This window comes from Ischnura elegans, chromosome 6 (assembly GCF_921293095.1).
Source record: "Ischnura elegans chromosome 6, ioIscEleg1.1, whole genome shotgun sequence".
Taxonomy (NCBI): domain Eukaryota; kingdom Metazoa; phylum Arthropoda; class Insecta; order Odonata; family Coenagrionidae; genus Ischnura; species Ischnura elegans.
Window position 1 is genome coordinate 62863111 of NC_060251.1, and position 17734 is coordinate 62880844.

The 17734-nt window shown below is 39.1% G+C and overlaps 1 protein-coding gene across 2 annotated transcripts in view; it reads right to left on the minus strand.

Annotated features, from left to right (window-relative positions):
• Positions 1-16557, minus strand: part of LOC124160864 (extracellular sulfatase SULF-1 homolog) — a 197937-nt gene extending 181380 nt beyond the window's left edge. For both annotated transcript variants that reach the window (XM_046536969.1, XM_046536971.1), the window contains exon 1: positions 16494-16557. The gene's annotated coding sequence lies outside the window, so the exon portion shown is untranslated. The remainder of the gene's footprint in view (positions 1-16493) is intronic.
• Between the last annotated feature and the right edge of the window lie 1177 nt (positions 16558-17734).

Genomic DNA, 17734 nt, shown 5'->3' on the forward strand with positions numbered 1-17734 from the left:
AATTCACGCTGAATCAGTCGCCGGGGGGTTCTGGAAAGTATTGAAAATGTAATTACTGCGACCTGGTGTACGAGCGATTGGATTAAGTGATCGAATTGGTTTGAGCACGTTTTTGCGTTTTATTCTCAGTTTGCATAAATAAAAACTACTTTCTCTTCCTGGGGAAAACGAAGTTTTCATGCAGTTTTTTTTGGCACATACCACGAACCATATTGAATGAGGTTTGCTCGAAAAGTATTCATTTCTAGAGAATTAGCTTGAGAAAATTAACATGAAAAACAGAGTCAGGCGATACTTTGCGTATATATCCATGGCAGACGCTCAGCTAGGAATCAAGGCTAGGGGGGTTTAGGAGCTACTACTCCTGGGGGGTATGGAATATGGGAGGTGCGAGTGCCCTCCCCCAGAAATTGTTTTAGATAAATGGTTCAAAATTGTGAGTTTTACGGCTTTCTGAGGGATATTTTATTAATCCTTATACTATTCCATAAGTAGTACTCATCCAATCAAGTGAAATGGATTAAATTACAAATTTCTCTGAGTTCTGCGTCACTGATCCATTATAAATTAATATAAACATCAAATGATAATTTCCACACTTTCATGTACAACTCCACTATGACCATGGTTTCGACATTCTAAGTGATTTTCACGGTGGTAAAGCCATGTTTTGTATTGGGGTTTTACATTAAATTGTGGAAATTACCATTTTTTTTATATATTTCATCATGGATATATTGAATTTCCACCATGTTAAGTCCAAAACGATTTATTTGCGAAATTTAGTAACAATAAACACGGCAATAATTAACTCTGTACACATCCACAGATTCTTTTTTCATCTTGATCGTTGTAAATAGGTCCACTAGAGATGAATATCACGTGCATAAAGTTAATCACGACCACCCTTATAAGTAATACAAGATTTGACAGAGAAATGTTCACTTTCCATTTTTTGTGCTACTTATCCCTGAAAAAAAATAAGCCTGGATATTTTCGACTTCTACATCTTGCCTTCGGCTGCTGAGCATGAGGGAGTAGGTACTTTAGGTGACACGACAAATTGTGGCAGTACTCTTAGTCGACGTCTGGAGATTATCCAGCCCCTAGCAGGACTCTTAACACCGAAAAAAACTTATAACGCATATTTGCCACTGAGCCCCTTTATTGTTACCTACATGAGAATGGAAATGTACGCTATCGAATATAATTTGGAAGAAATACTTTTCTTAACTGAATACGTAAATATAATAATCGCAGATTTTTGACGTTATGCCTTAAGGGAAGTCGATTTGCTATGATCAAATCGCTAACTTAGGAACATAATCGTATCTCCTGTATAGTAAAGGGAACAGTTGGAGTTGGACAAACTTCGAGGCTACTTTAAGAATAATTTTCGGTTTCAAAGCTCGCATCGACGGGTACAAATATGGCCTCCTATAAAATGTCGAATTCTCCATTACCTCTCGTAACATCAGTTGTTGAAGTCTTGAAACTGTGGAAAATTTTATAATTATTAATGATACAAATAAAATATACATATGTTTGATATCCGCACTGCATTCTTACTCGAGAAGTGCATAACAAAAATGAAAAAGGACATTTCCATGTTAAATGTTTTACAATTACCCTCCCAAGCAAACAAGCCAAAGGAAAAAGAAAAGAGGAATATCCTATTCAAATTCAATCCGACCCGTATGAAAAATACGGTGTCACCTTCGAGGATGGGTTCAAGGCTGAATGCAGAATTTTTTCTGGGGGGCACAAAGGAATGAAGGGCAAACGGTCTTCTAACGTTTGATATTAAAAACCACATGCAACAATTACTGCGCGAAATATTTTCTTTACTTGAACATGAAAGTTATTAATATGAAATTAAATGATGGAGGTTACGTAATATACCAAACAAAACGACCGTAATGATAACTGCATTAAAATTCTTTTCTATTTTTCTAACCGTATGTGAGGGGAACACGTACCCCTGTGCCCCCCCCCTAAATCCGCCTATGGATGTGTTTTATCTCATTTCCTTTTAAAAAACAGTTTTGATCAACTAATAACAAATGAATATTGAACAGCAACGTTCTATTCAAATTCAAGGAGACCCCTACAAAAAAATTAAGGGATCACCATCGTGGATATTTTTTACCTTATTCCCTACGAAAAACCGTTTCTATCGACTAATATAACAAATATTGCCATTATGGAACGGAAAATTAAATACAGCACGATAGTGAATCAAAATAACTCTACTCATATAAGGTCAACACATGGTAAAATAAAAGAATTGAAAAAAATTCATGTGGAATTGGCATAGCGAGAACTGACATTCATCAAATGCACATTTCCACCAATATAATGCGTGATCAAATAATCACGGACGAGGCTGAAAAATCTGGGTGAGGTTAGATAATTTGCATGCATTTGCTCTTCGGCGGACAAAAACTTCCGACGAACACGAATTTAGCCCCACTAGAACCAATGTGCACACACCCGGCATATACAGAATGTGTGTGGTTATAACATCCAAAACAATGCATTCATATTCATTTGAATAGCACTCAAATAAATATTAATTCTGTGAACGACATGAATTTAAAGTTGAAAATAACCAAAGCTAAATAAAAAAAACTATCTATGCAAATGAGCCCTAAAATGCAATGTAAATTAATGCTTATTCGAGAGCGAGAAACCAAATGGAACGTCATTTCCACAGAAATGACGCATTGTGATTTCGTATTTGGCAGCCGCTCATTTGCGAGCCAGCGCGGGTAAGTGGCCAATTAGCTAGCATCCGCCATTAAAATAAAAACGAACCTTTTTCTCTTCCCCATTACAAGTTTACAAAAAGCGTTAGCGTTTTTACATGCAAGACAAAAAGAGAAAATACATATAATTAAACGTAAAATACTTAACGATTCCATAGTTATGTGGAATTATTAAGTTTTTTCTTACATTTCATTATATCAAGTCGATTCCATGAAGTCACGCCCTAGACAGCGAATGATAGGAAATAAGACCTTTTACACGTTTCTCTTGCAGAAATCGTACTTCTTTCTTTCCAAAGGCATACCGAACAAATGAGTTTTGATGAATAATAATCAATCTAAACGGGAAATGCTATGCACAGATATTGTGCAGTATTCAATTAGAAATTATAATTGCAGAGTCTAGTTAGTGTTTTTCACTTGTTTTTGTCTGCGAGCGACCAGGCCCCCTCATGCTCGACACCGAGGAGTTAGTTGTGCTCTGATGTCTCATCGATACACTCATCTCCAAGTGGACAACTTACGTATATATGATAGTTAAAATGTCACGAGTATATAAAAGAGAAGAAGTTACAACAGAAGTTATACACTTTCGAGGGTTTGTATAAAGTGAAAAAATATTTGCTTAAAAACAGAAAAAGAGACAAAATCTTTCACGTCCTTTGGGACACAGATCTATAATCTGACAATGGAGAATTATTTTTCATAAGTAGTCGTCCTGTGTTTGGAGGTGATGAGGAAATCAGGAGCCATTCTAGTCGAAACGTTGGACTTATTATTTCTGACAGAAATAAATTGCTTCAGGTAACTAGGTTGCACATTTTTGAAATGACATTAGCGGAATGTACCAAGCGAATGTTTTCTTGGTTTTTGCCTTCAAACATCTAAAGCCCATGTGACAATTTCCAATTTGTTGACCAATAAATCGGCGCGCAATATTGTTTAAAATATTGGGCGTTACGTACCGTATGACACGTATCAATATTTTCACCAATATTGCCCGAAATGGTTTTCTAATGTCCCACTAGAGAACGCCATTGTATTTCGATGACTTTACGTTGCATAACTTTCGCGAAGCACTCGTGTGATTTGTACGCTTCAATTAGCAGTGAAAAACTTTCTTTCGTCCAAATTTTAGAAACTTAAAGCGAATTTTCGGAACAGAACAAATGTTTTACAGCCAAACCGGATGTTTTGCGAAGATCTTCATGTTTTGGCCAGTAGGAGTCAACAAAACTGACTTCTGATTGGAGATGGCCGCGGGAAAATAGAACTTGTTCTATTCCAAATTGGGCGAGAAATTGTGTCCAATATTGTGGAAAGGATATTGGACTAGAAATTGGTGAGTCAGTTGGACCAAAATCCAATATCCAATGGATTGGCCAATAAATTGGGAAGTGTCATACGGGCTTGAGACGTTTAGGTTTACATTTAGAATTTGGCGAATTACCCCAAGCCTGTCTCCCTTCCCAAATTGTTCTTCCCTCATCGATGCACAAAAGGGCCAAATTCCATTCATTCTATCTATAAATTCTTTTCTCTTTCCCGCTCGCTTAACATTCTCACCTCAAACACGTTTTTCAGGATTCCCTCCCCGCTCAGTAATCGCTCCATCCATACCTTTTGTCTCCTCTGCCTCTCACTTAGATATTTCCTCTCCGCTCCCCCCGAGACTAGCAAGGAGATTTCATATGCATGAAAAATTAAAAGGCGGTATCGGAGGATTGATACGCCCATATGATCCAATATCGCGTACACCTGGGCGATATTTCGAAGAGAAGCGATAAATTTTAATCAAAAGCCGAGTCTTGGGGTTGTTAAAAAATACGTGGCAGAATAACTCTCGAAAAATTGAACGACGTGAATTCAAAAAGATGAAATTATATCGAGAGTAAAAAAAAATCGAGGGCTTCAGTTAGGAAAAGGTGCAAGGGAAATGTATTAGTCGAGATCGCGACTTCAAGTGAAGTTCCGAAAAAAAAGATGCGTCGCTCGGGGAAAATTTCAAAGAGGTCAAACAGAAATACCAAGCGAATCGAGAAGTAAGTTTTAATCAGGAATGGCAATAGAAACTAAACCAAAGTAGAAACCAGTAAAATTTCAATAGTTTCGTTCCCGGAAGCGAAATGCAGAAACGAAACGAAATGGATTTAAATCCGGGAAACTAAACTAAGGATCGAAACGAAATCGGAGTCAAAACTACTTCGGGTCGAAACTAAAGTAAAACTCTGGGACGAAAAGAAACGCAGATAATGTTTCGCACCGGAGGAGGGACCACGTGCTTCACCTTCGAACAGTTTAGTTTCCACCCACACACCGAGTATGAAGTGAGGTAGAATGAAGTAGAGGTTCGGCCTAACGCCATTAGGTGCATGGGGCACTCATATTTTTACCACTAACAGGAGAACGATGAACGCAAACTGGCCATTCGATTTTTGAGCTCAATGTTTTAACTTCTCTACACGTACGTCAAAAGCGATGGGTCGTAACTATTCCCTCTTATCCCCCTCCACTCAACTATTGGGATCAAAACTTAACTATGAGCAGCGGAGTTTCGATTAATTTATTTTTATTCCCTGGAGTAAAGTTTCGTCCCGGGTCGAAACTAAAGTCCTTGGTGATTTTAATTTCGTGCAGGAACGAAACTTAACCTCGTATTTTAGTTTCCCTCCGGGTCGAAACGAGACATTTTCGTTTCGTTTCACTTACCATCTCTGGTTAAAATGCTTTCCTGGCGAATGTAGTCAAAAGAGGCAATTCCGGTTTCCTGCCGGGTTATCTCACTCAATTCAGCCGAAATTTCGGAACCCGAGTCGCGTTCTATCATCAGGGCTGATGGGGAGTGATGAAACAGACCAGCACTTATTTCCCGGACAATCATTTGACACCTGACACCAGCTAAAGAGTATAAACGCCCCAGATGCAAGCGATGAGTGCTGAAGATCACATGAAAAAATAAGTTGAGAAACTAGGTATAGCGGGAAATAGGAGATGAGAAACTGCTGAGTACCATTAGCCAGAGAGGGGTATTTTGATTATTCCATCATAGGATAACCTACCGTTTCCAAATTATATCAATCTAGAACATAGTTATTCCGGTTTCTCTTGTGGCAGCTCGCGTCGCCCGAATTCGCGAGCTTCTTTCCTTCCTTCCCTATCCTTACCCTGATAGCCGGAGGCGTCGTCGGGCTCATAATCGCCACTGTGCCTCCTTTTTTTCTTCGCTTCTTCTCCCCCTCGTAGTGCAGCGCGTAAAAGTCACGGACTTATGAGCCCGGCTTCACGGTATCCCTAACGATCTCGATGCAATTGGCAAGAGAAGGGACCATAAATTATCCAGAGCAATGATGTAAAGGTTTCTGGATCGACTGCACAGAGGATGTAGAAATCCAGGGCCTAGGTTGGCGACCAAAGGCAAGGAATCACAAAGCCATCACACAAAGGAAAAAGGCACCAAACGCATATATCTCCGCACATAGCTGAACATAGCATGTTGAAATGAGAAACTTAACGATCTTTAAAGACATCACACAAAGATAAAAGGTACCAAACGAAGTTTTCTTCTGCATATATCCAGAAAGCAGAGGTGTTTGGCAGGGGGGAATCTCCACCAACATCTTGCGTGTCGGCAAAATCTTAACATCAAATGTCGGCAAAATCTAAATAAGTATACATTATAAATAAATAAAAATTCATGCTGAAATCATAAACTTAGCACAGAATATTTTATTGAAACCGCACAACGTTAAACATCATTCCCTACCAAACACCCTAGAGGTGACTCGCAGGGTATTATGTAGATCACATTGCGGTATAGGTACTTCTTTATGGTAATAGATATACTTATTCATTGGCAGTGTTTCATTCACTGACAGCATAAAAGTACCCTTTTCAACATGAATACGAATAATTTCCACTAAATAAGTCCTATACTTTCGGCTTGAGGCTTTCGCAGTGGTGGGCTGCAGCAGTGGCGGCTCGTGGGTCAAATGCCAGGGGGGGCGCACTCCACAGGGGGGTCATAAATTTTTAATATTTCGTGTATTTTATCAAGTTTTTACGGAAATCTAGGAATTAAATTTTGTGATGCCATATGTTCCGTTTTTTCAACAAAAATACCTAATTTTCCTAATACAGCTTGATTAATAAATAATAAATGCAGTATACTCTCGGTCATCCGGATCGGCTTAGTCCGGACTCTCGACTATACCGATCAATGATCTTGAAGAATAAAAATATATTTGCTGCGATATTTTGTAAATACAAACGAAAATACGTAACTTTAGGTTTTAGCGCCTACATTCTTCGTGCGGATATGCCCGCAGTACACTTCTGTTGTTCGTTTTGCAATCATAATGCGTTATTTGTCAAATCTATACAACATTTGCTATGATTTAGGTATCAATGACACTTGTAACACCTGAGGAGGGAGGGGATTGTCACTGACTTCCACTAGGCAACAAACGCTACTAGAATGCGCGCGCTTTGCTATTGCAGATGTAAACTTTGATGGCGGTGTTCGCGTTGCTTTTTGAATGCAGTATGATTTAAAATCAATAATTAAACTTTTCTCACACATTTTTAACAAAATGCGAAATACTCACATGCCTTTAGTTATATTGCAGAAGTCCATCCTTCTTTCCTTTTGTCCAGCAAAGTGATCAATTACACGTTCGTTGAAATCAGCGCCGGACAATAATTTCTTTCCTATTGAACACATGGCAAGGGCACTAGTCTATAAATAAACAAGGGACGACACAAAATAGGCCGACGAAAAATACGACCAAAAAGAACAAGGTGCCTGGACACAGAATTGGGGCAATTTTTCCCTATATTTCCCTAAAAAAACGAGCACTGTTGATTAATTCAAAATTGTCTTCTTGAATGTACACACAGCACGAAGAAACTTCTTAATCGGCAATTACGCACAGTTAACTCCTCGAAAATGATGTCTGAACTCATTTCACTCCGTTCTTTCCGTGAGTCTTGCCGTTACTATAAGGACGACTCAAGGGAGATAGAAGTCGTGGTCCACTAATGCTGATTCAGCTGAGGAACGAATTTAAGGTCAGCAAAGGCATTCAAGCAAACAAAGGACGCCACGGACCATCTCCTTGAGTCTAATATTCATATGTGGTAAACACACGAGACGCCAACGGGTCGCTTTTGGAATAACAGTTTCTTCGAAATCATTGCCATGATATAATAGAATATAAATTATAGATCGTAAAAGAAGACGACTCTGAGCCACAGATAGGAGCTGTAAGGATCTCCGCACGGATATGAACTCTTCAAAGCCACTTAAATCAGACACAAGTGGACATTTTCCGTCAGACAGCTACCGCTCTGCCGCTGAGGAATTAGGTGAACATGAAGTAATACAACAAGGACGGCTAGAAATATGATGGACCTACACACAAAAGGTGCATTGTACGCGGCACTTCTTGACATTCATTGAATGACTCTATTTAAAGTCACGTTTTACGGTTTAAATCATGTTTAATCCTTCACCCTATCACGCACGCACCTATTTCTTAAATTATAAATCAGTAGGAGATGTTAACTGATTTTTCCTAATACCGCAGGTCTTTTGATAAATTTATCTGAAAAATAAGTACCGCATTTATAATCATCGGGAAGATATTAATACATTGTTAAGGGCTAAATATTATAATATTAGTTTCCCCAAGGTTCTTGAAATTCGTAATCATAACAGAACTGTGGCAAATACCTACTCGAGAATAGTTTTCCTTCCTCAATACGGCCTTTAACTGGTTGGATTTTATGTGTACCGGAATTCAAACACCAAAAAACGCAAGCATAATGGGATAATTTATTTACTGTAGCAATACCCACCAGTAATTAAAAATTAAAATCGTATAACTACACCCAGTACAGTGACCATTCTGATTCCGTAGGTCCCTTTTCTGTGGCGGCACCAAGTAGACGCCAGATTATACGCCCGCCCGCCTGCGCAGTGATGTCAACTCACTCGTCGCTCTGCGCAATCTCGGACGACGTCCCAAGACTTCCGTAAGGCACAATGTTAGACGCGTCATAGCACCAGCAGCCCCCACCACTACCACTCTCCATATAACTGAATGGGGATGGATTGGGACGTTCTGGCCAGCGCCCCACGACTACAAATACGAACTTCTCGCGCTATTTCTTTTCGTGTTTTTCCAACACTTTCGATGTATGGAACTGAAAAAACACTTTGATTAATCAGATGTATAATTATAAATCAATGGATATTTATTTTTTTTACTTTTTCAAATATTTGGGAGGGGCGGCGTCCGAGAGTCCTTATGGGCAAACCGCCACTGGGCTGCAGTTCTCTCCATTGTTTTCGGGTTAGATGCGTAGAAGTTTTCAGATGAAGTTTCATGGCTTACGTTAGCCACATATCTAGATCAGATCTGAGTGCCGATAGATGGAAATGGACTCCCATATATACCGTCCTCAAGGTGGCATCCCAGGATGGTATGTATAGAGACCAGATCTGAAGATGTGGCAAGCATAGGCCACTAAACGTCATCTGAAATCAACTTCGACGCAGCTAACCCGAAAAGCAAACGAGAGAATTGCAAGACCTGTAGTCTCCAACTCTTCAATTACACTTACACTGAGAGAACAGGTTTAGATGCTACACTCTAAGCCCTTTTGGGCGGGGAGGTTTGAATGCGCTATCAAGAATGATACGACGTCAGAACTAATTATTTGGATGTGAGAACCAAAGCCAAAGAGTGTCACACCAAACAAATCTAGTCAACGTCCTTTGGATGGGAGAACCAGACTTATGGTTGGTGCATTCTGCTGGTTTGGGTGCGAGATCTAAACCTATTGATACGCGCTCTGGTGGCAATCTCAGGAAGCTCTATAGAGTATACTCCTACTCCCATGGCCATTTATACCCTGAATGGTATTTAATCTCGCCAACTGTTTGCCTCCAATTCTCCCTATCTTCGGAACCCTCTTCGCTGACTCCCATTTTCCCCATATAAATCAACACCTCATCCTTCAATCTCTTTTTCGGTCTTCCTGGAGGTCAACTTCCAACAGGATTTTTCGTCCAGACTTGTTGTACTAGGGCCTTTTACTCTCTTCGCATTATGTGCCCTGCCCATCGCAATCTGAGGCTCTAAGCTTCAGCTAATACGTCTAGCGAGTTGAGCAGGTCCCTGATTTCCCTGTTTTGTTTTATTCTCCAGGCTCCATTTTCTCTTGTGGGTCCAAAAACTTTCCAACTTTGCAATTCTTCAATTATACCTTCCAAAATACCTCCTTAGCGAGTATTTTTAACAGGCTGTTAATGATTTTCAGGGCGAAAACCAGAGAAGGGATTCTCTACGCCAGGTGCGCATCGGAAGAGAGAGAGTCTGGCTAAAAAAATCTCCGAGACGAGGCGTTGCGGTGACTAAATTACGTGCAATTACTTCGGCTGATTGCTAGCGGAGGATGAAAGTGGGTAGGGGCGGGGGGGGGGGAGAGAAATGGGGAGGAGAGGGGGAGGGATAATCCCCACCCACTTCCGATGTCCGACCTAACGAATTTATGCCACATGTACGCACGTAATGGAAGTAAAAGCATCCCAAGGACGCCGGGTCCACGCTCCCAATATACTATAATTGCCCCTCGTGAAGACGTCCCGACGCGGTCTAACAATCCTCCGAAAGCATCGTCGTTCACAACTCTTTTAAGGATGTTCCACCGTGACTACGCTGGTCTAAACAAACAATTAACGAGATATCATAGGGATTTAATGAACGAGAGAGATGACAATTTTTTCACAAATTTATTTAATAATGCACGACGCGTTTCGACCGTTAGCTCATCCTAGAGTAGAATGTGCTCACTCATTCTAAAGTGCTGAGTTCTACTATGCAATAGGCATATTCTGGCATATACAGGGAGTCCCATTTATCTTGACTACCCGAAATAACTTTTTGTCCAGATGCAAATTCAAAAATGTGTCAAGCAAATGTTCATTAGCCGTCAGGGGAACATTAATAAGCATGATTGCCTTCCTTGTAGCTTTGTTATTTACAAAGAAATGACCACCGGTATGTCTTTTTTAAATGGCACCCTAGACGTGGACGCGGTTGTGGTCCCGGGCTCAAAGTGACTTTGTGTTATGTTTTGACTTACTTGTCATTTGTTTACTGCTAACTCCAGTGAGTGGACGAGTTTCTTATGTTTTCATAACGTTCTGTTTATGTTAATGGTCCACTGTGCTACATTTTTGAATAAGTCTTTAGGAGAGGAAATGAATTGCCGAATAAAAAATATAGGATGCCATTTAAAAAAGACATACCGCTGTTCATATCTTTTTATATAACAAAGCTACAAGGAAGGCAATCATGCTGATTAATGTCCCCGTGACGGATAATGAACATTACCTTGACACATTTTTGAATTTGCATCTGAACAAAAAGTTATTTCGGGTGGACAAGATAAATGGAGCACCCTGTATATAGGTAACGTACTCTGCAATTGTTGTCTAACGAACAAAAATTGACTTCCGAAAATCAAGAACTAAGGAAAAATAAGGATAAATAAGGAGTATACATCGTATTACTGTGTATTATGGGATATTCACGGTGTTATTTTTGGCAGATTCAGCTTCGGCGCTTGGTAGACTAATTTTCATATTACATAATTTGGTCGTCATTTTCCCGATTTTGATTCTCGGTACAATAGAGGTTTCCAATAAGCATTTGACATATGCAGAAAATATCAGTGACTGATGAAATTCCCAAATGTAGTAAATCATACATTAAAATATTGTGTTAATATGCATCACTTGAGAATATTTTGTGGGAACACTTTTAAACTAGAAAAAAAACGTCACTCAACTGTCTTCATTTGGAACAACTTTATGCACACTTCGGCGACCTTCAAACCCGAGGTTCCGAAAACTGGCCCAACTAAAAATATTTTGATTGGTCCACTTTTCTTCTAATATGCCAAGATTCCACAACATTTTTTTTCTCTCTGGAGCAGAGTAAATTATGCGCATCTTCAATTTTATTACTCTGCGATTCGAATCGCGATGGTTTTAATTTTCCTTCACTCTAATTTGTTATAGTGCCGTCTGGAGAAGGAATTTCCTTTTCTGTCAAGTTATATTGGACTTTAAATGGTTCCATTCACTTAATCACGGACAAATTTCGAACCTGAAAAAAGTTGCCTCCTTCGAGGGGAAAAATAATTTGGCTTAAATTTCCTCGCCTAAAAGGTAGTGTTTGATCAATTCGCCGCTAAAAGTGGGACAATCCGATGGAGATGACGTCGATGGCAAGGATCTTTAGATAAAAAAATAACTAAAACAAAAAATGAAAACTACTAAGTAAATGCTTGTAAATATATTTTACCAAAATCTTGATATATTTATCATTATGCATTGATAATAATTCTTCGTGGCCATTAAATTTAACGAAAAATTAAAAATTGAAATCAGCTATGTGAAAACATATGCTATCATCTTAGTCAGAGAATCAGGCTCACCAGATAATCCATCAGATTCACATTTGGGAACATGTGTAAATCCTTATATAAATCCTAATATAAATATCCTTGCATAAAGGGTATTGTTTGATAAATTCACTGCTATAATTTGTGAGACAATCTGACGGGGATGACGTCGCAGACAAGTATCTTCAGATACAAAATTGATTAAAACATAGAATGGAAGCGGCAAAGCAAATTCTTATAAATAGATTGTATCAAAATCCTAATATTTATCCTTCTTCGTGACTAGTAAATTAAACGGAAATAATACTTACGATGGGAAAAGACTACGTGAAAACATATGCAATGGTAGTGCAATGAGGTACAGGGATAAAATAGGGACAGGTAAATGACAAACGAAGCGAAGGTCCAACTGGTAGAGAAAAATCCAAGGTAAGGAGGAGTTTAAAAAAATACAATTCGAGCGAACGAAATTAAGGAAACCACCAACAAAAGCAAGATGACAACTTAATATGTCGTTTCCATTTCCTACCACCAGATGGAAGTGAAAAGGGAAATCCTTGCAGCTTTCGTCTGTTTCCTATAATTCTTTCCAGCTTTCCTGCGTTTAAATTAGTTAATATAACGCGCCCGAGGTTTAAGTAGGGAGGAAAAACAAACGAAAGCAATGCGCATTTAAAAATGTGAGAAAACTTGTCAGAAACAATGTACCAGGTTTGGAGGATCTTGTTCACGTTAATGTACAAGACTTTGTACAGGAAACCATTCACACAAATTTACAGAAACTTGTAAATTCTAATGTACCGTTTACCCCGGCCTCTATAAATAATTCTTCTTAGGTCATTCTCATGTCCCATCGTAGCCATTCTCTCTACGATATTTTACCAACACGGTTAAAATTCTAGACGAGGGACACTTATCTGATTCGCCATTATATCGACAAAGTAGAAGGAGCGAGGAATGAATGGGGATAAGAACAATAGACGAGTTAGAATGAAAATGTTTGCGCACGCGCTGAAAGGTTTCCCGATTGTTGCGACGTTTAAATCCAGAAGACTTCCCCTTCCACAAGCCACTCCCGAAACGATGGTGAAGAGATCGCTATGGTTTCGGGCTCCCAATAAACAAGCTCTTATCGGCAAGAAATCTTTGGCCATCGATCCTCCCACTGCTTCGGGATTATTTTCGGATCCGATCGGGAGGGAGGAGCCGAGAGAAATAAAAAGAGAGAACCAAAGAGGTTATTTATTTCCCATTTGGTAGGTAACTTTAAGCCCAGGCTGAAGGGCACTAATAATAGTACAATACTTACATATATTTGGGATTACGATCCATGTATACCAACTATATATACACTGCCTCAACAAGTTACTCCTCTACGGGTCTATTCTATACCTTTAACTCCTTCTAATCATAGGTTATTGTTCAGTATGGTTTAATTCAACTTGTATTAAAAAAGAAAAAAAGAAAAAGTAATACTTAATACAAATTGTTGAAATTTTCTCTGCAAATGCTCATACAGTTGAAGAAAACATTATCAAAAAATAAAGAAAGTTACCATAATGGTAACACAAAAAATAGAATAATTCGATTAAACGAAAAAAATAATAAAAAAATTGTCAATTTTACAATGTTTTGGATTCTTATTGTATTCAATAGAATTGCTCTCTGCACTTCGTAATACATTTTAAATTTAAGTTTCTATCTCTCTCTCTCAAACAACATTTTACACCAACAAATGTACACATGCGCAATTTTTTTAATGAAGTATTGTAAACTGACTGGTTGCGGTGAGCCTAGGCTCACTGGTACATCAAGAAAATTCGTGCCTTCGGCGATGTCATTCAGTGAGATCAGTTATAGCGGGCAAGCGTGCGAGTTAAGCGATCCGCCCAAGACCCAGGGGGCAACCGACGGCTGGATCTTCCGAGGTCACCATGCCAACGGTCGTTGCATCGAACCTCAGAGAAACAAATGAAGGAGCGGGGCGGGCAACGGGCTTATATTGGCTCACGGTCATCACTCACTTCGCTATTTTCTGTCATCCCTCCCCTCTTTTATTGAATTTACTCGCTAAAAATAGCAGGAAAAGAGACGCGTGCTTGGATCCGTGGCTATGCACGACTTACCGCCATTAAAACAGCCTATCATGCAAGAGGTTCGAGGATATAAATACTAATCGTTCTGACCGACGATCAATCATGTGGACGTATTAGATAATGGCAAGTATTTTTGCTTGGGAAATAGAGCTGTGTTAAATTTGGAATATTATTCCTTCGGTTTCCATGTGGTGGAATAGACTTATATTGTTAAAATAGAACCATGAAAGCAATCAATCAGATAAGGTAGGTTTACTTGGAACATTTACGAATGGCCCCGACTGATTCGTGACCCCACATTGAACTCTCTTCGATGTGGTCGTTTAATCAGACCCGCAGTAGAAATTTATTGAAAGGATTCGGTTAATGGAAGGAAAATATGTAAAAGATAAGTTACGACGAAAAAATAATCGCCCAAAATTAACAGTTCTCTCGATAATTTTTAGACAAAAAAACTCGAAAGCTGCCGCCCTTCTTCCACGAGTTGGTGACGTCATTAGTCATGGTCAATAACTCGCTTAAAGATATTGTTAAAATGCAGCGATGAAAGTTATCTACTAAATAAGGTCGGGAAATGGAAATACAAAAGAGTTAAGACGAAAAAATGATCGTTAGAGGTTCTCAATTAGTAGGTCTCTCAAGAATTTCAGAATAAAAAACATATTCGAAAGCTGCCGCCCTCTTTTCATAAGTTTTTGACGTCATTACAGTTTTGGTTCATAAATTCGTTAAGAGATATTGCTAAAAATAAACCCATGAAAGAAACCAACCAGATAAGGTAGGTTTACATGGAGCATTTTGAATCGCCCCGACTGACCCTAGATCCCACACTGAAGTTATCTCTTCAATGCAGTCGTTTACTCAGACCAACAGTCGTAATTCATTATAAGAATTCGGTCAATGGAAGGACAAGGTGTAGAAGATAAATTACGAAAAAAAATAATAACCCCAAATAACCAGTTCTCTCGGTAATTTTTAGACAAAAAAACTCGAAAGTTGCGCCCTCCTTCCATGAGTCGGTGACGTCATTAGTTCTGGTTCATTAACGCGCTTAGAGATATTGTTAAAATACAACGATGAAAGTTATCTACCCAATACGGTGGGTTTACTTGGAACATTTTCTAATCGCCTGGACTGACCCTAGCCCCCATATTTTAACTTGTCTCTTAAATGTGGTCGTTTACTCACCTCTGCGGTCGTAGTTCATTAAAATAATTAGGTAAACGGAAGAAGAAGATACGCTTCGATAAAAAAGTGAGCGCACTTCAATTAGTAGTCCTATCTATAATCTCAGACGAAGAAAACTCGTAAGTAACCGCACCCTTTTCATGAGTTGGTTACAGTTCTGGTGCATTGACTCGATTAGAGAGAAATTTTCACAGAGGGAAGTTATCGCTCACAAGAAGGTAAATAACAGTAAACTAACAATACATTTAACAATAGTATATAAGATTAAGACGAGAGCATTGCTCTCATTCTCTAGATAAGGCTCCCAGTAAGAGGAGAGAAACGTTGAGCGAAAATTTTTTTCCCGAAAAGAAATTACACAATAGTAAACCACTTGAGGTCCATGCGTAAGGCCGAGGAGTAGCTGAGAAGCGGTGAACCGCTCGTCGTGAGCTCATGACGTCATCAAATTGTTCCGTGAAAGATATTATAATTTCGTCATCAATCACACCGTGAAAGGTATAATTTGATGACGAAACTAGTGGTCATTAAATTGTTTTATTAAAGTGGAATATTGAAAACCATTGTGTTACCCAGGATTGAAGAGTTCCACTACATCGACCTTGGTTCTTTAAGTAATTATCATAAAATGTATATAAAGATGGATAAGTTCTAACGACACGTATCTCAAAAATAGCAGATTTTCAGGAGAGCAAAAAAATTAATATTTGTTACTTGCACACTGAAATTAAAAACCAAAAGTTCATAAAATTGAAAATTAAGCATTCATTTGGAAACAAAAAGTTGTTTTTTGCTTGTATTTTATTCTTTTAATGATATTACGCTTCGTTTAAGATACCTGTCTCAAACCGGCCGAATTTGAGATAAGTGTTGTTAGAACTTAGCCATCGATATGTATGTTACAGAGGTACAATTTCAAAAGAATCCCTTTCGAATAAGATTGGGAAGAAAAAGCTTTTTCACTTACCGTTCTGAGTACTGGATGCAGGAGCGACTGACCAGAGGCCGTCAGCGTATGACCTCCCATGAACCTGCAACAGGAAAAGAGATTAGCGATACTACAGCGTGAGTGAGGCTGAGGAAGTGAGCCGACATGCACTGATTGAAAGGGGTCAACTTAATAGAGCCGTCAACATCATACGTCCAGCTCTACGCAGTGTGGTGAGTCAAATAAAGTGAGAATCGACTTCAACATCCTAGACCAAGCCACTGGACTTGCTCGCCAAATTTGTTGATAGCATATACTCCGACAGATATTGAAAAGATAAAAGTTTTCCTCGTGCAAATGAGGACACAAAAATCCGAGGGATTTAAGTGCAGGTAATGGTTAGTAGGGTACACGATATTGTTGTGGCAAAGGGATACAAGTGAGCCCCTTATAATTATATATTATATGAATTCATAGTCATGAATATTTGCACTGGCGTCGTATGTATGAAAAAAGGAGTATAAGGGCCGTATTGGCTTACTTTACTTGGGCTCAGCGTGCCCTGAAACGCATGTTCTTGTCTCTTTCCAGCTATCCTGTGAGTGTGTATCTTTACTGTCATTCTTGTGTCCTTGTCCATTTCTTCTGCTGGTGAGTGATGAGCTGTGGGGTTCGAGTCCCAGTCGGGCTGCATTTTACCCTCTAATTTTAATGATATATGCCGACTTATAAGGGACTCACTTGTATCCCTTTTCCACCAAAGTATTGTGTACCACCCTATATGGGGGCTTGGTTGATGAGGAGGTTGGGCGTTGAGCTACAGACCAAAGCCAAAGGTTGAAAGCCAAAGGCCTTAGAATACCCACAAAACAAGAAAGTGCAAGGGGGCCAATGGGAAAGAACTGGCCCCTTACCCGATTATATAAATTCACATTAATGTGGCTTGGTCCAGGGTGAGCTCTAACCTCACGTACCCAAACAAGCCTTCCGGGGTGTATCACTCATCACTTGTTAACAATCCGAGGATTAGTTTGACGCAGCTCTCCAATCAATTCTTCTATCAGCTAATATTTTTACACCTACGTATTTATTCTCCTCCACATCCTTCTTTACCGGTTCCAACTAAGTGGCTAAAGGTTATTCCGAATAGCGAGAATCAAATATTCTAAGTTCATTTTGGCAACGACGGAAAAATGCATAACGGCTAGAGAAAATATCCTGTAACAATATTATAACATTTTTGATAGGTTATGTTTTGTTTAAAAGCTTGTGGCTGTCAT